The following is a 12,458-nucleotide window of genomic DNA, read 5'->3' on the forward strand; positions in this document are numbered from 1 at the left end:
TCTGACTTTTTGAGCTGCAGAAACTAAGTCCAGAATATCTGAAAGTAAGTCTGGTCATGATTCTAGGCCAGGGATTGGCAGAGTTTCTGTAAAGAATAAGACAGTAAATTTTTTTTTAATTTTTTTTAATGTTTTATTTATTTTTGAGAGACAGAGAGAGACACAGCATGAATGGGGGAGGGTCAGAGAGAGGGGGAGACACAGAATCTGAAGCAGGCTCCTGGCTCTGAGCTGTCAGCACAGAGCCCGACGCGGGGCTCGAACTCACGGACTGCGAGATCAGGACCTGAGCCGAAGTCTGATGCTTAACCGACTGAACCACCCAGGCACCCCAAGACAGTAAATATTTTAAGCTATGTGAGTCAAATACAGTGCCCATCACACTATTCTTTGGGGGTATTATCTGTTTGTAATCTTTTAGAAATAGGAAGATCATTCCAAGCTCATGGGCCACACAAAATGGGCCAGTGGCTGTTTATTGGCCCATGGTCCAAAAAAGTTTGCTTACCCTGTTCTAAGCATTGCTCTTCTAATGCTTACCAACTGTTATGGACTGAATTGTGTCCCTCCTATATTGATATGTTGAAGCCCTAATCTCCACCGTGACTGTATTTGGAGATAAGGTCTTTAGGAGGTTATTAAGGATAAGGGTGGGGTCCTAATTCAAAAGGACTGGTGGCCTTATAAAAAGAGGAAGGCGGTAATCTCTCTCTCTCTCTCTCTCTCTCTCTCTCTCTCTCTCTCTCTCATTCTCATGCATATACTTTGAGGAAAGACACCATAAGCACACAGCAAGATAAGGCGGCTACATACAAGACAAGAGAAGAGGCCGCAGAGTGAAGACTACCTCACCAAAACCTAGATCTTAGACTTCCCAACCTCTAGAAATGTAAGAAATAAGTTTATGTTGTTTAAGCCACTCAGTCTATGGCATTTTGTTATGGCAGCCCAAGCAGACTGAGACACCTGCTAATCACACTACAAATCAACCACATTCTTCTAGGTAGCTACAACAAGCAAGATTCTTCATTCAGCTTCAATGTGTATCAAGAGATTAAAGAAATAGATTATCGGCTACAGTTATAAAGCAGACAAAATAAGGACCAAATTTTTCAAGGTCACTTGAAAGGTCACCTCAGATTCAAAACTTATGCAAAAATCTAATGTTCCATTATCTCTTTAAATAGGCTAGAGAACTCTTTATCATATGTGTATGGGGATGGAAATTAATTACTCAGATCCTCTTTAAAGGGAAGATTTGATGCCCAGTTGTGGGACATGCAGTCAACAGAGTGTGCCCAGGGCCAGCTCCCTCAGAATCGGCCTCAGCTGGGAGAGCTGCGTCTCCCCAGATCACACCCTTCCCAGGGCAACTCACATCCAGAAGCTGAGCAAGGCATGTGTATAAATGTCAGGCCATTTTGCCCCAATGTGAACAATCCTGCTATATCCCCATTGCTTTCACATCTTGAACCCAAACTCCATCTCAAGGTCTGCTTCTGGAGAGTGACAACTTGTGACAAAGACCTAAACTCTATGTATGACAACTGAATTAATTATTCAATATGCTATCCCAAATTAATGAATATCATTTTTCCAATTGAAAATCAACAAGATAATTTCCAAGTTCACAACTACATGCAATTTTTATAAGTTATTTCAGTCAACATCTTACATTTTGAATCTTTCTCATAACAAAATTGTTGAATAGTAGAAACTAATTGTGATCTTATTCCTATGTCTTGGGAGATTTCTTGTCCCTTTAAAGTCCTGTTTGAGGGGCGCCTGGGTGGCGCAGTTGGTTAAGTGTCCAACTTCAGCCAGGTCACGATCTCGCGGTCCGTGGGTTCGAGCCCCGCATCAGGCTCTGGGCTGATGGCTCAGAGCCTGGAGCCTGTTTCCGATTCTGTGTCTCCCTCTCTCTCTGCCCCTCCCCTGTTCATGCTCTGTCTCTCTCTGTCCCAAAAATAAATAAACGTTGAAAAAAAAAATTTTTTTAAAAATAAAGTCCTGTTTGAGTTTCAAGTATATGGCAAAGCCATAACATTTTTAACTCCTCTAAGTTATTTTGAAGATTTTTCAGTACAAAAGAGAATTATTTTAATGATATCTCAGTGTGTCAGTATCCCTTCATCAATCAGTCCAGTCCACTCTCCTCTTATGGACTCTTCTAAAACAAAAAGCCTTTTTTGTTTGTTTGTTTGTTTGTTTGTTTTGTTTGTTTGTTTGTTTTATAGTGAATTGGGCTTAAATGCAAGTCCAGTTTGTTTGTTTGTTTGTTTTATAGTGAATTGGGCTTAAATGCAAGTCCAGTCCACTCTCCTCTTATGGACTCTTCTAAAACAAAAAGCCTTTTTTGTTTGTTTGTTTGTTTGTTTGTTTGTTTTATAGTGAATTGGGCTTAAATGCAAGGCCAGAGGATCACATTGAAGGACATTATAATAAACAGTCCTATGAAACTTGTCAGTATGTCAGCTGTAAAGGTATTTTTGAGGATGTTCATCATGGAATTGAGCAGTGTCAACTGCATGAGGCCATTCAGGAGAAATGTATTTCTTGTCTCAGAATCAAGAATTGTTGTGCTTATCCTAAGCAATTCATTTGCTCTTATACTACATGAATCACGAAGAATTCATCCTTGAGAAAGTAGTCTGCCTGTACTATCAGTAGTTAACTATATCAGTAGTTAACTATACCAGTAGTTAAGCTGATATAAACTGCTTCATAGCCCCACTCTGCTGCTCTACACCCTTGGATGCATTAAATTTTCTGTACCTCAGTTTCTTCATCTGTAGAATGATGATAAGAACAGTACCTGTCTCACGGGGTGATATCAAAAACTAAACTGAATTATACATACACAATACCCAAAGCACAGAAAAATAACTCAATAAATATTATTTCCCTTTTAAATTGGTACACTTAAGGGTCCTACATCATGGGGTCTATTTTGTGTTTTCTGCTCATTTCCCAATTCTTCTCGCAATTGGTTTTTCATTTTGCCTCAACTTTCTGAATGTTCTCTTTTGAAAATGTGTAATATTCATCATTCGTTTCTGATCATGAAATTAATAAATCTGCAATGTTTAAATGTGACAGCATGGACAGACCTGGAAGGCATTATGCTAAAAGAAATAAATCAGACAGAAAAAGATAAAACTGTATCATCTCACTTATATGTGGAATCTAGAAAAGCCAAACTCCTAGAAACAGAGGGTTGAATGGTGGCTAGGGAGCAGGGGGTGATGGGTAGATGTTGGTCAAAGGGTACAAACTTGCAGTTAGAAAATGAGTAAGTTCTGGAGATTTAACGCACACCATTGTGATTATAGTCAGTAATACTGTATTATATATTTCAAAGTTGCTAAGAGACTAGATATTATATTTTCTTGCAATGAAATGAAATGATAATTAGGTGACATGTTAAAGGTGCTAACCAATGCTACAGTGTTAATCATACTGCAATATATAAATCCATCAAATTAATACACTGTATACCTTAAACTTACATAATGCTATACATCAAATATATCTCAGGCTTTTAAATAATAAAAGTAGGCTTATAAAATACAGAAATCTATAGTATTATTGATATTAAACACCATTTAGTGAGCACCTGGTAAATGCTAAGCTTCACATATATTAACTACTTCAACCTTCACAAAAACATTTTATTCCTTTTACATATGAGGAAATTAAGACTTCAGGTAACAGTACCATTAAGCCAGGATCTCACAGCTGGCACATTTGAACCCACACCTTACAATATCACCATCCTGAGATAGCTACTAGAAACATTTCTATATATTTTCTTGACCTACAGATGTTCTTTGCATATGATGTGTGTACTTTAATGGAAATACTTAATGTAATTTTACATTTATTTTTTCCATTAATTAGTATTTGAAATAGAGGTTTTAATAATTATGTAATACTTCACTTTATGTTCATGCCAAAATGTGCTTAAGCTAAATACCTCATTGTCTTTTGCCAATTTTTTTTTTTTATAAAACTTTAACAAACATTCTTAGACATGGAGATTTATGGTCCTCTCCCAATTACTTACCTAATATAAACTCTTACAAGTGAAATTACTGAGTTAAAATATATGAGCATTTTAAGGCCATTATTCATAATTCCGAAATGTCTTACACATTGATCACTTTAGTCTTACACTAAAGTCCAAAGAGGTTATTATCATATCCAAGGTCAAATTAAAAGGAAATCTTTTAAATTCTATTGGACTTTTATTGGAATTTCATTAAACTGATAGACTAAATTAGAAGAAAGAAATATCTTTTCAACCAAGAATATGGTATGCCTAGGGTGCCTGGGTGGTTCAGTGGATTAAGCATCTGACTTCAGCTCAGGTCATGATCTCACCATTCATGAGTTCAAGCCCCATGTCAGGCTCTGTGCTGACAACTCAGAGCCTGGAGCCTGCTTTGGATTCTGTGTCTCCATTTCTCTCTGCCCCTCCCCGGCTTGCACTCTATCTCTCTCTCTCTCTCTCTCAAAAATAAACAAACATTAAAAAAAAATTTTTAATATGGTAATTCAGTAGTTTTATAGTTTTTTTCATATATATCTATGCATTTAGGATAAAATTTATTTCTAGATATTTTATAATTTCTATTACTTTGCAAGTGATTGTTTTCCATTATATATCTACTTTTCTATTGTATAAAGGAAAGTTTTTTAGTTACAATTTACTTTTTTCATTAACATTTGACTTGTAGCAATCTTAATTATTTCTTATATTAGTACAATTCACTGTTTACTTGATTTTCATGGATATTCTGCATGAAGGTCTGAAGATTAGAAGAGAAGCAAATGTTATTATCCAGGTGAAAATTCCGCCCCCCCCTCCCTGCCCTTGGATTTAGTTTGTTCATAGTTCCCCAGAGCAATAGTACACACAGGTGGAGGGAGCATTGCAGTCAACCTCATCAAGGAAAAGATTTTATCGCTGACATTGCTTATGATTTCAGACTCAACGCAATAATAAAAAGCAGATACCCTTATTCCCTGAATCCTGCACAAACCTTGCTACCTCAGTCTCTTGTTTGTCATAGCTCTAGTGGGGCCCTGAGTGGGCTTCACACAGGAGTACACCAGTAGAGGATCATTCTGGGTTCTCACAGGAAAGAGGAGACATCTAATGGCCAAGAGTAAATCAGGACATAATGAATTTATGAAATGACCCTAATATTTTTCACATGTGAAAACTATTTGTAAGGTGTTTTAGTCTTTAGAAAGACTGGTTAGGTCAAAGAGAAGGACCATGGGTGTCATCAAGGTTAAGATGTTCTATTATTTTTAAGACCAATATTAGGGTATTGTTTATATGTTATCCCAGTATCATATCTTTACTGACTTATCTTTGCTTCATAAACCATGTACACAGTTTTGGAATATCTGTGTTCTCTGGGTGTGTGTACTCCTTAAAAAATGCATACTGTATTTCTAATTCCATGCCCTTGTGAGAGGAAACCCTAAAGCACAATGTCTCATACACGTGCCTGCCCCAAGTGCACAGCCTGAGTCAGGAGTGCTGAGCTCTAGCTTTTGCTCTGCTGCTACCAGCTTGATACATGACCTCGGGAAATTCATTTGATGCCTCAGCCTTGTTTCCCATCCTTAAAGGGGAAAATTCAAGTGACATTACTCCAAGACTCCCATCACTTTATGATAATCAAAACTCCAAATGGGCAACTTTTAGCTTCTCGAAGACATATTACCCGGCTTGTGATTTACTTATGTTTTTTCCTTTCTTTCTGCCACAATGAACCATGACATTTGTTAAAACTCAGCCACAAAAAGCAAAGCCCTGAAAAGCATAGACTATGACTTAAGAATGCCTTATCTATCCTTTTCCAAGTTTCTCATCAGACACTCCAACTGCTTGGAGCCTTCTGGATGACTTGGTATGATAAGAAGTGTCCTGGTGTCTGCTGTGTTCTCTTCCACTGCGTTGTCACTTACAGAACTATGACAGCAATAATATATCCCAGGGCTTGGTTTCTACATTGGGAAATGTATATGAAATAAATAGAAAATTAAATGAAAATTTTAGTAAGTGTTTTTAAGTTTATAGTGATTCATTATTTAAAACTTAAATCCATAGCAAAGCTGATCTACTCAGAATGACAAAAAGTAATCATATAAACTTCCATTTTTTTCGTATCCTAGCATGACATCTACACTCTTGCTGCATTGTCCTGCCATAGAAAATACAAAGGAGATATAGGTCTCCTCATTGGATTATTAGTTAATATATCCTCCATGAATTACAGAAAGGGCATATTAATATCATAGTCAGAAAATGAAGACCTGAATCATCCATGCCGAGATGTGAATATAGTTTATGGCTATTTGCCTCTTCAGGTCACCCCTCATGGAGAATTTTTTAGAAATGATAAGATGGCTATGCATTTTTAGAGTTTACTTACCGGGGCTATAAGTTATCTTATGATATAGTAAACCATTATTATTTTATGTCACTGTCATTTGTATTTGAATAAGTCAGTTAACCTCCTGTTCTTTCACATGGTGATTAAAACGTTGAAGCTGCACATTATATTAAGAGAGGGGAACATCAAGCTGCCAAGCTGGGTCCTGCCCCCTTTTCTCTGCACTGAGGCAATGCTGGGCAGTGATGAAGACCTTCTGGGTTCAAACACTCCACCCATGAAACACTGGGCAACTGGCTTAACCCTCTCTGTGCCTCTGATATAGGAAATGAGGATAGTGGTACTGACTTTGTAAGGTAGTAGTAAGGCCTTAATGTGTTATGGCCTGTAAGGCTTCAGCACCATGCCTGGTACCTTGCACACATTATGTAAGTATTCACTGCTACTTTCATTGACTACGCTCTAGCAGCACTTGGCTTTTTTAATTCTTCAAATGTGATGAACTCTCTTTTGCTCTTATGACTCTACCCAGGGACTGCCTTTCGTAGCACTTACCACAGTGAGTAATCATATATGTATTTGTGTAGCTATTTGTTTTATGCCTGCCTTCCCCTCAGGTGTAACTTCCATGAGGTCGGTAACTATTTTGTTTCCCACTGCAAGCCTAGGGATAGGTCAGTGCTCACCATGGATGCTCAATAGATGCATATTAAACACTAAGTGAACACGTAATAAGCCCCAGAGAAGAAAAAGTATCAAAGTAATTTTTAAAAACCATCATCCCTGTGATGGCTTTGTTAAGGCTCTGTGTTTCAAGTCCATGCCTTATCTGCTCTATCATATTACAACATCAAATCTCAATTTAGCTGAAAACCTTGGAAGTACGCTTTTACGTATTTCCTTTCAAATTGCTTCTTCATAAACCATACTGCAAAAGTTAATCACATCCTTTACAGAACTACATAAATGTATGATAGGATCTCTGAGATTACTTCATTTATTTCTTCTTTGAAATTGTGGATACTATGAATGAAAATCTAATCAAACTGAATCAGTCAATAGTAAACACAGCGTCCCCAGAACAAAACTTCTTAGCAGATGATGCAGGACTTTGAAATTCCCTATTTGTCCCGTTAGGAAGTAGAGACAAAACTACAGTAGGCCCAGTGCACCCTCATAATATTGCTATTTTGGTTTAGGGAATGCAGTTTGTAATGAGAATGTACTTGCAGAGCAAGAAAATGACATTCTGTGGGGAGTATGTATTTGATTTTTCACATTACTAGTATATTATTAGTGTTTTCCTAGAAGGAGATTAGTACCCTCAGAAAGCAATGACCAGATGGCTAACATTATAAAAAGCACTTTGAACTGCTTTGGGAGAAGGTTTTATATAACAGTATTATTCAAATCATCATTCAAAATACATTTAGAGGGTCTTATAAACCTTCAGGCCACAAAGAAAGCAAGTAAGTTTGACAAAGGCTCTGCTGGAAGTTGAGTCAGCAGCTTCAAGGTGCATCACAACACCTGTCTTTTATTCATTTCATTCAAATATACAACCTAATCATCCCTTTTCATTTAGGTTCTTACCTTATGACCTTGCTCCTCACAGTGTGGTCTCCAGACCAGCAGCATCCACATCCCCTGGGAGCCTTTTAGAAATGCAGACTAGAAGTCCATATCTCAATGTTCTGAGTCTAAATCTGCATTTACCAAGATCCCCAGGTGATTTGTATGCACATTAAATTCTGAGAGGCACTGCTGTAAATAGTTTTACTAAAAGCAATGAAAATTAAATGGAGAATTTCAGTGCAAAAAAGAAATGCAGTGCATATGAAAAAGGTATTTGTTAAAGTGCAGGAGATGGTGATATGGCAGCTGGGGACAGTGAAGTCTGAAAGGCTGAACCACCAGCTCTGCCTCTCACTGGCTGTGTGCATCAAACACTTGTCCCCAACTCACACCCTGCGGACCCACATTTTTAACTCCAGCCGTCGCTGTGGTGACCAGCATTGCACATCTGTAACCTGACAACACCGGACTTCAGCTGCTCTAGGTAGCTATGTCTTTCCACCCTGGGCTTCTCTGCTGCCCCCAGGAGACATGCCTTTGAGAACGTACTAGGTCATTCTGAAATGAATCATCTACACCCTTTGAAGTGAGAGTTCTCCCCCCATATGGCAAACCATGACTGACCTTGAACATCAGCTACAGTCAATTCTGAAGTGGATTCTACAAGGTGTTCCCAGCAGAATAAGCTCCCAATAGCAAACAGCAGTGGCTAACTATTTATAGGAACTGTGGCTTTCTTCTAACCACCAGGACATGCAAAGAGGATGAGATGGCACTCCTATAATTATGTTACATTATATACAACTCCATCTTGCTAGCAGACTCACTCTAGAGATTCTCCTTAGCTGGCTGAGAAGAACTGTCTGTGTTGGGAGGCCCACATGGCAAAGAGTTGAGGGCAGCCTCTAAAAATTGAGCTGGCCTCCAGCTAAGAGAAAGTTAGATACTAGCACCCTCAATCATACAGCTGCAAGGAAATCATTCTGTCAACAAATCAGGTGAGCTTGAAAGAAGATTCTTTCCCAGGTCAGCATCTATATGAGAACACAGCCTGGCTGATAGATCCTGCTCATCTGTGCCACTATCCTGACTACAGAAACTGTTAGATAGTAAAAGTGTTTTAAGCCTCTAAGTGTATTGTAATTTCTTATGCAGCCATAGAAACTAATATACCTTCCATTAGACTGCAAAGTTCATGAGGTTAGTTATTGTCTGATATATCCAATGCCTAGTTGAGTATGTGACACATAACACTTGTTCAATAAATATGTTACATGTTATACAAACATATATCTTCAGGTTTCTGAACAGAACTCACGGTATTTATATCTAAATACTTATATCCTGCCGTCATTAATACAGTACTGGAGGCAATAACCATATATTAAATCACTATTAGCAGACTGCATGTGTACAGATTATAATACAAACAAAATATGCAATCAAAAAGGAAATAAACACAGAAATAATTTTTACTTTTAATACTCCTGAGTGTCTGACCAAGATTTGTCCCAATATATTTAATGCTCCAGGCTTCAATCACACGAAGACAAACCCTGTTAACATACATGTCCTTCCAGGCTTTTTTTATATGCCTTTTAAAAAACAGTTGAAAGCATATTATACATAAAATTGCTACCTAGTTTATTTCACTTAACATCCTATCGTGAGCATGTTTTATCATCATTATTAAGTGAGCCATTCTCAAAGACACATTTGAAACATTTGGCTTTGCATGGTTTCAACAATGGTCTCCCAGCATTCTCTGCCTGGTATCGTCTCATATAAATAGCCCATTGCTCTGAACAGGTGTGGCACAGCTGGCCTCTGTGCTGGAATAGCCAACTATTCCCAGATATCCTAATTTCAGTCATGTCTCCTCCCCTCATCAGAGGGACTGGCTCAGAAACCCCAACAAGTTGAAGAAAACATCGTAACACTCCACTTTATAATAAACTCAAATCCTCTTCTAACCTAAAATTCCTTGCAAAGGCCTGTTATAACTACTGCAACCAACTCATTGATGCTAAGTTGTTATATATGTATATGAACACTGGAAATTTGGCCATGGACATTTACCTCCTGGATGAATTTTTCATTTTCTCACTTCATTGCCTTAATCTCACTCATTATGGAGTTCCCATACAGATGCCATATAAAACATGTGCCAATAACTTAGCTGGAGTTGAGCTCAAAACCCCTTGTTTGTATTACTATCTCATTATTTAATGCCCTCTTAGAGGCCTACTGACACAAAGTGATTAATATGCAAGGAATAAAAGTAACTAAGACACAAAGACCTATTTCCTATTGGAAAACAATTAGCATCAGCTGGTATTTGGATTGTCGACTCTAATTTCTCACTTTTCTTAAGGATCTGTAACAGAGAATGTTTGCTCTCTTACTGAAGATCAGCTGAAAGAGAAATCATCCAACCTTCTTCAGGAATAAAATTTCATGGCTGCTGTTGTTTCTTTGGTTCTAAATGGCCATGAATGTCTTCTCTCAAATATCTCAGGATGGGGGTGGAGACAGCAGCAGTTGGTTAGTTGGCTGGGTTTGCTTTTATTAAAACCCATTCCTCTTATTTGATTTCCCACAAACACTGAGAACAACTAATATACTTTAAAATGGTAATCAAGTCAGTCATTTCCAAGCCTGGTTGAATCCAATTATTCATCTAGTCTACACATGCAACCACACAGCTGAATGAGTATGAAGAAAAACACATAATTGTGCTGACTGATCTCACTTTAAATTCATAACCACCAGTTTCCCAACAAAGCTGACCCTTCTATTTGAGCACTAGATCTCATGCCATCTCTTCTGTTCCAAGTATAGCACTCCCATAATCTTTCCTCCCTCCTACATCATTAATTTTTCCCATCTGTACTCGTCATGCAGTATTTCTATCTTTTTTAAAAAGCACTCATGATCCTACTTTCCCTCTCCACCTGTCACCCCACCCAACAACTTGCAACAGAGGAATATACTTGCTCTATTCAATTTCCTTCTTCCTGCTTTCATGTAAACCCAGATTATGTTTTTGCAGATTGCTCCCTCAAAATTTTTCTTGCCAAACTCTCCAATGATATTTACAATGGGAATCACTTTGACTTCCAGGACATCACTTCCCAAATGCTTCTTCTCAGTCTTTTGGCTGCTTCCTCCTTTTAAGGCTGGAGTGCTCCCAGGCTTACTTGCCTGGAAATTCCCTTTCCTGTTATCTCTCTATATCTATCTACACCTACCTATCATGATTCCTATTCAAGTCGGAATAAGGTAGGTTATGCTGTGGTAACAACCACAGCCTCACAAATGTCAGTAGCTTAATAAACTTTCTTATTCATATTACCCATTGATTGCAGTTTGCCTGGGAGTCTGCTCCACATTGTCCTCTCTTTGGGACACTAGTTGATAAAGCAGCTACCATTGGAGCATTTCCAGTTGCTGTGGCAAATTGTACATTGACTGTTATAGCTTCAATCCAGAAGTAACACATATCACCCATACTTCGACTCTATTTCAATTGGTCAGAGAAAGTCATATGATCACCATGAGCAGAAAAATACTAGTCTAACATAAAGCCATATTAGAAGGGGAAATGGAAATATTTGGTAAACAGTACTGATGAATACAAAAACTCCCAGGTTTATATCTTCTGCATAGGCTTTCCCCTAAACTCAAGATTCATATATCTGACTTTGGTCAACATCTCCACTTAGACATCTAACTGAAATTTCAAACTAAGCATCCTCAAAACCAGGCTCCTAATTTTCTCCCCACTTCAAATCAAACATTCCCCTCTTGTAGTTTTTCCATTTCAGTTCACGGCAACTCCATGAACTCCACATACTATGTAAGTTCCCTAAGGGTTTGTTGCTATATCACCAATACCAAACACAATGTGTGGCAGAAAAAGTAGGTTGAACAAATGAATTCATGAATAAATCTTGTGTTTTTTATCTCAGCTCTCTCTGATTTCTTTACCTTCTTTTAAAAGTAGTGAAATAGGGACGCCTGGGTGGCTCAGTTTGTTGAGCATCTGACCCTTGATTTCAGCTCAGGTCATGATTCCAGGGTAGTGACATCAAGCCCCACGTCAGGCTCTACAATGAGCATGGAACCTGCTTGGGATTCTCTCTCTCTCTCTCTCTCTCTCCCCCCCATCTTCCCATCTCCCCAGTACACATAAGCTCGCTCTCTCTCTCTCTCTCTCTCTCAAATAAAAATAAAATAAAATAAAATAGGTGAAATAAAGTGAAAACATCACTCAAAAAAAGAGTTTTGATTAATTGAATACTGTGGCTCTTGAGCACTACCATAGCTCTTGAACATCCGGGAACTATTACTATATTCAAATATTATGTTGAGTTCCCTCCTTTCCTTCCCCTACAATTAGTCTACAGTAGAGATTAATGCTATACTAGAAGTTCTCTGGCATTCTGGTAGCCTTATAACTGAGCTTAA

This window comes from Lynx rufus, unplaced genomic scaffold, assembly GCF_022079265.1.
Source record: "Lynx rufus isolate CCGP_SWC_20201006 ecotype Redwood Valley unplaced genomic scaffold, mLynRuf1.p SCAF_13, whole genome shotgun sequence".
In the NCBI taxonomy this organism is placed as follows: Eukaryota; Metazoa; Chordata; class Mammalia; order Carnivora; family Felidae; genus Lynx; species Lynx rufus.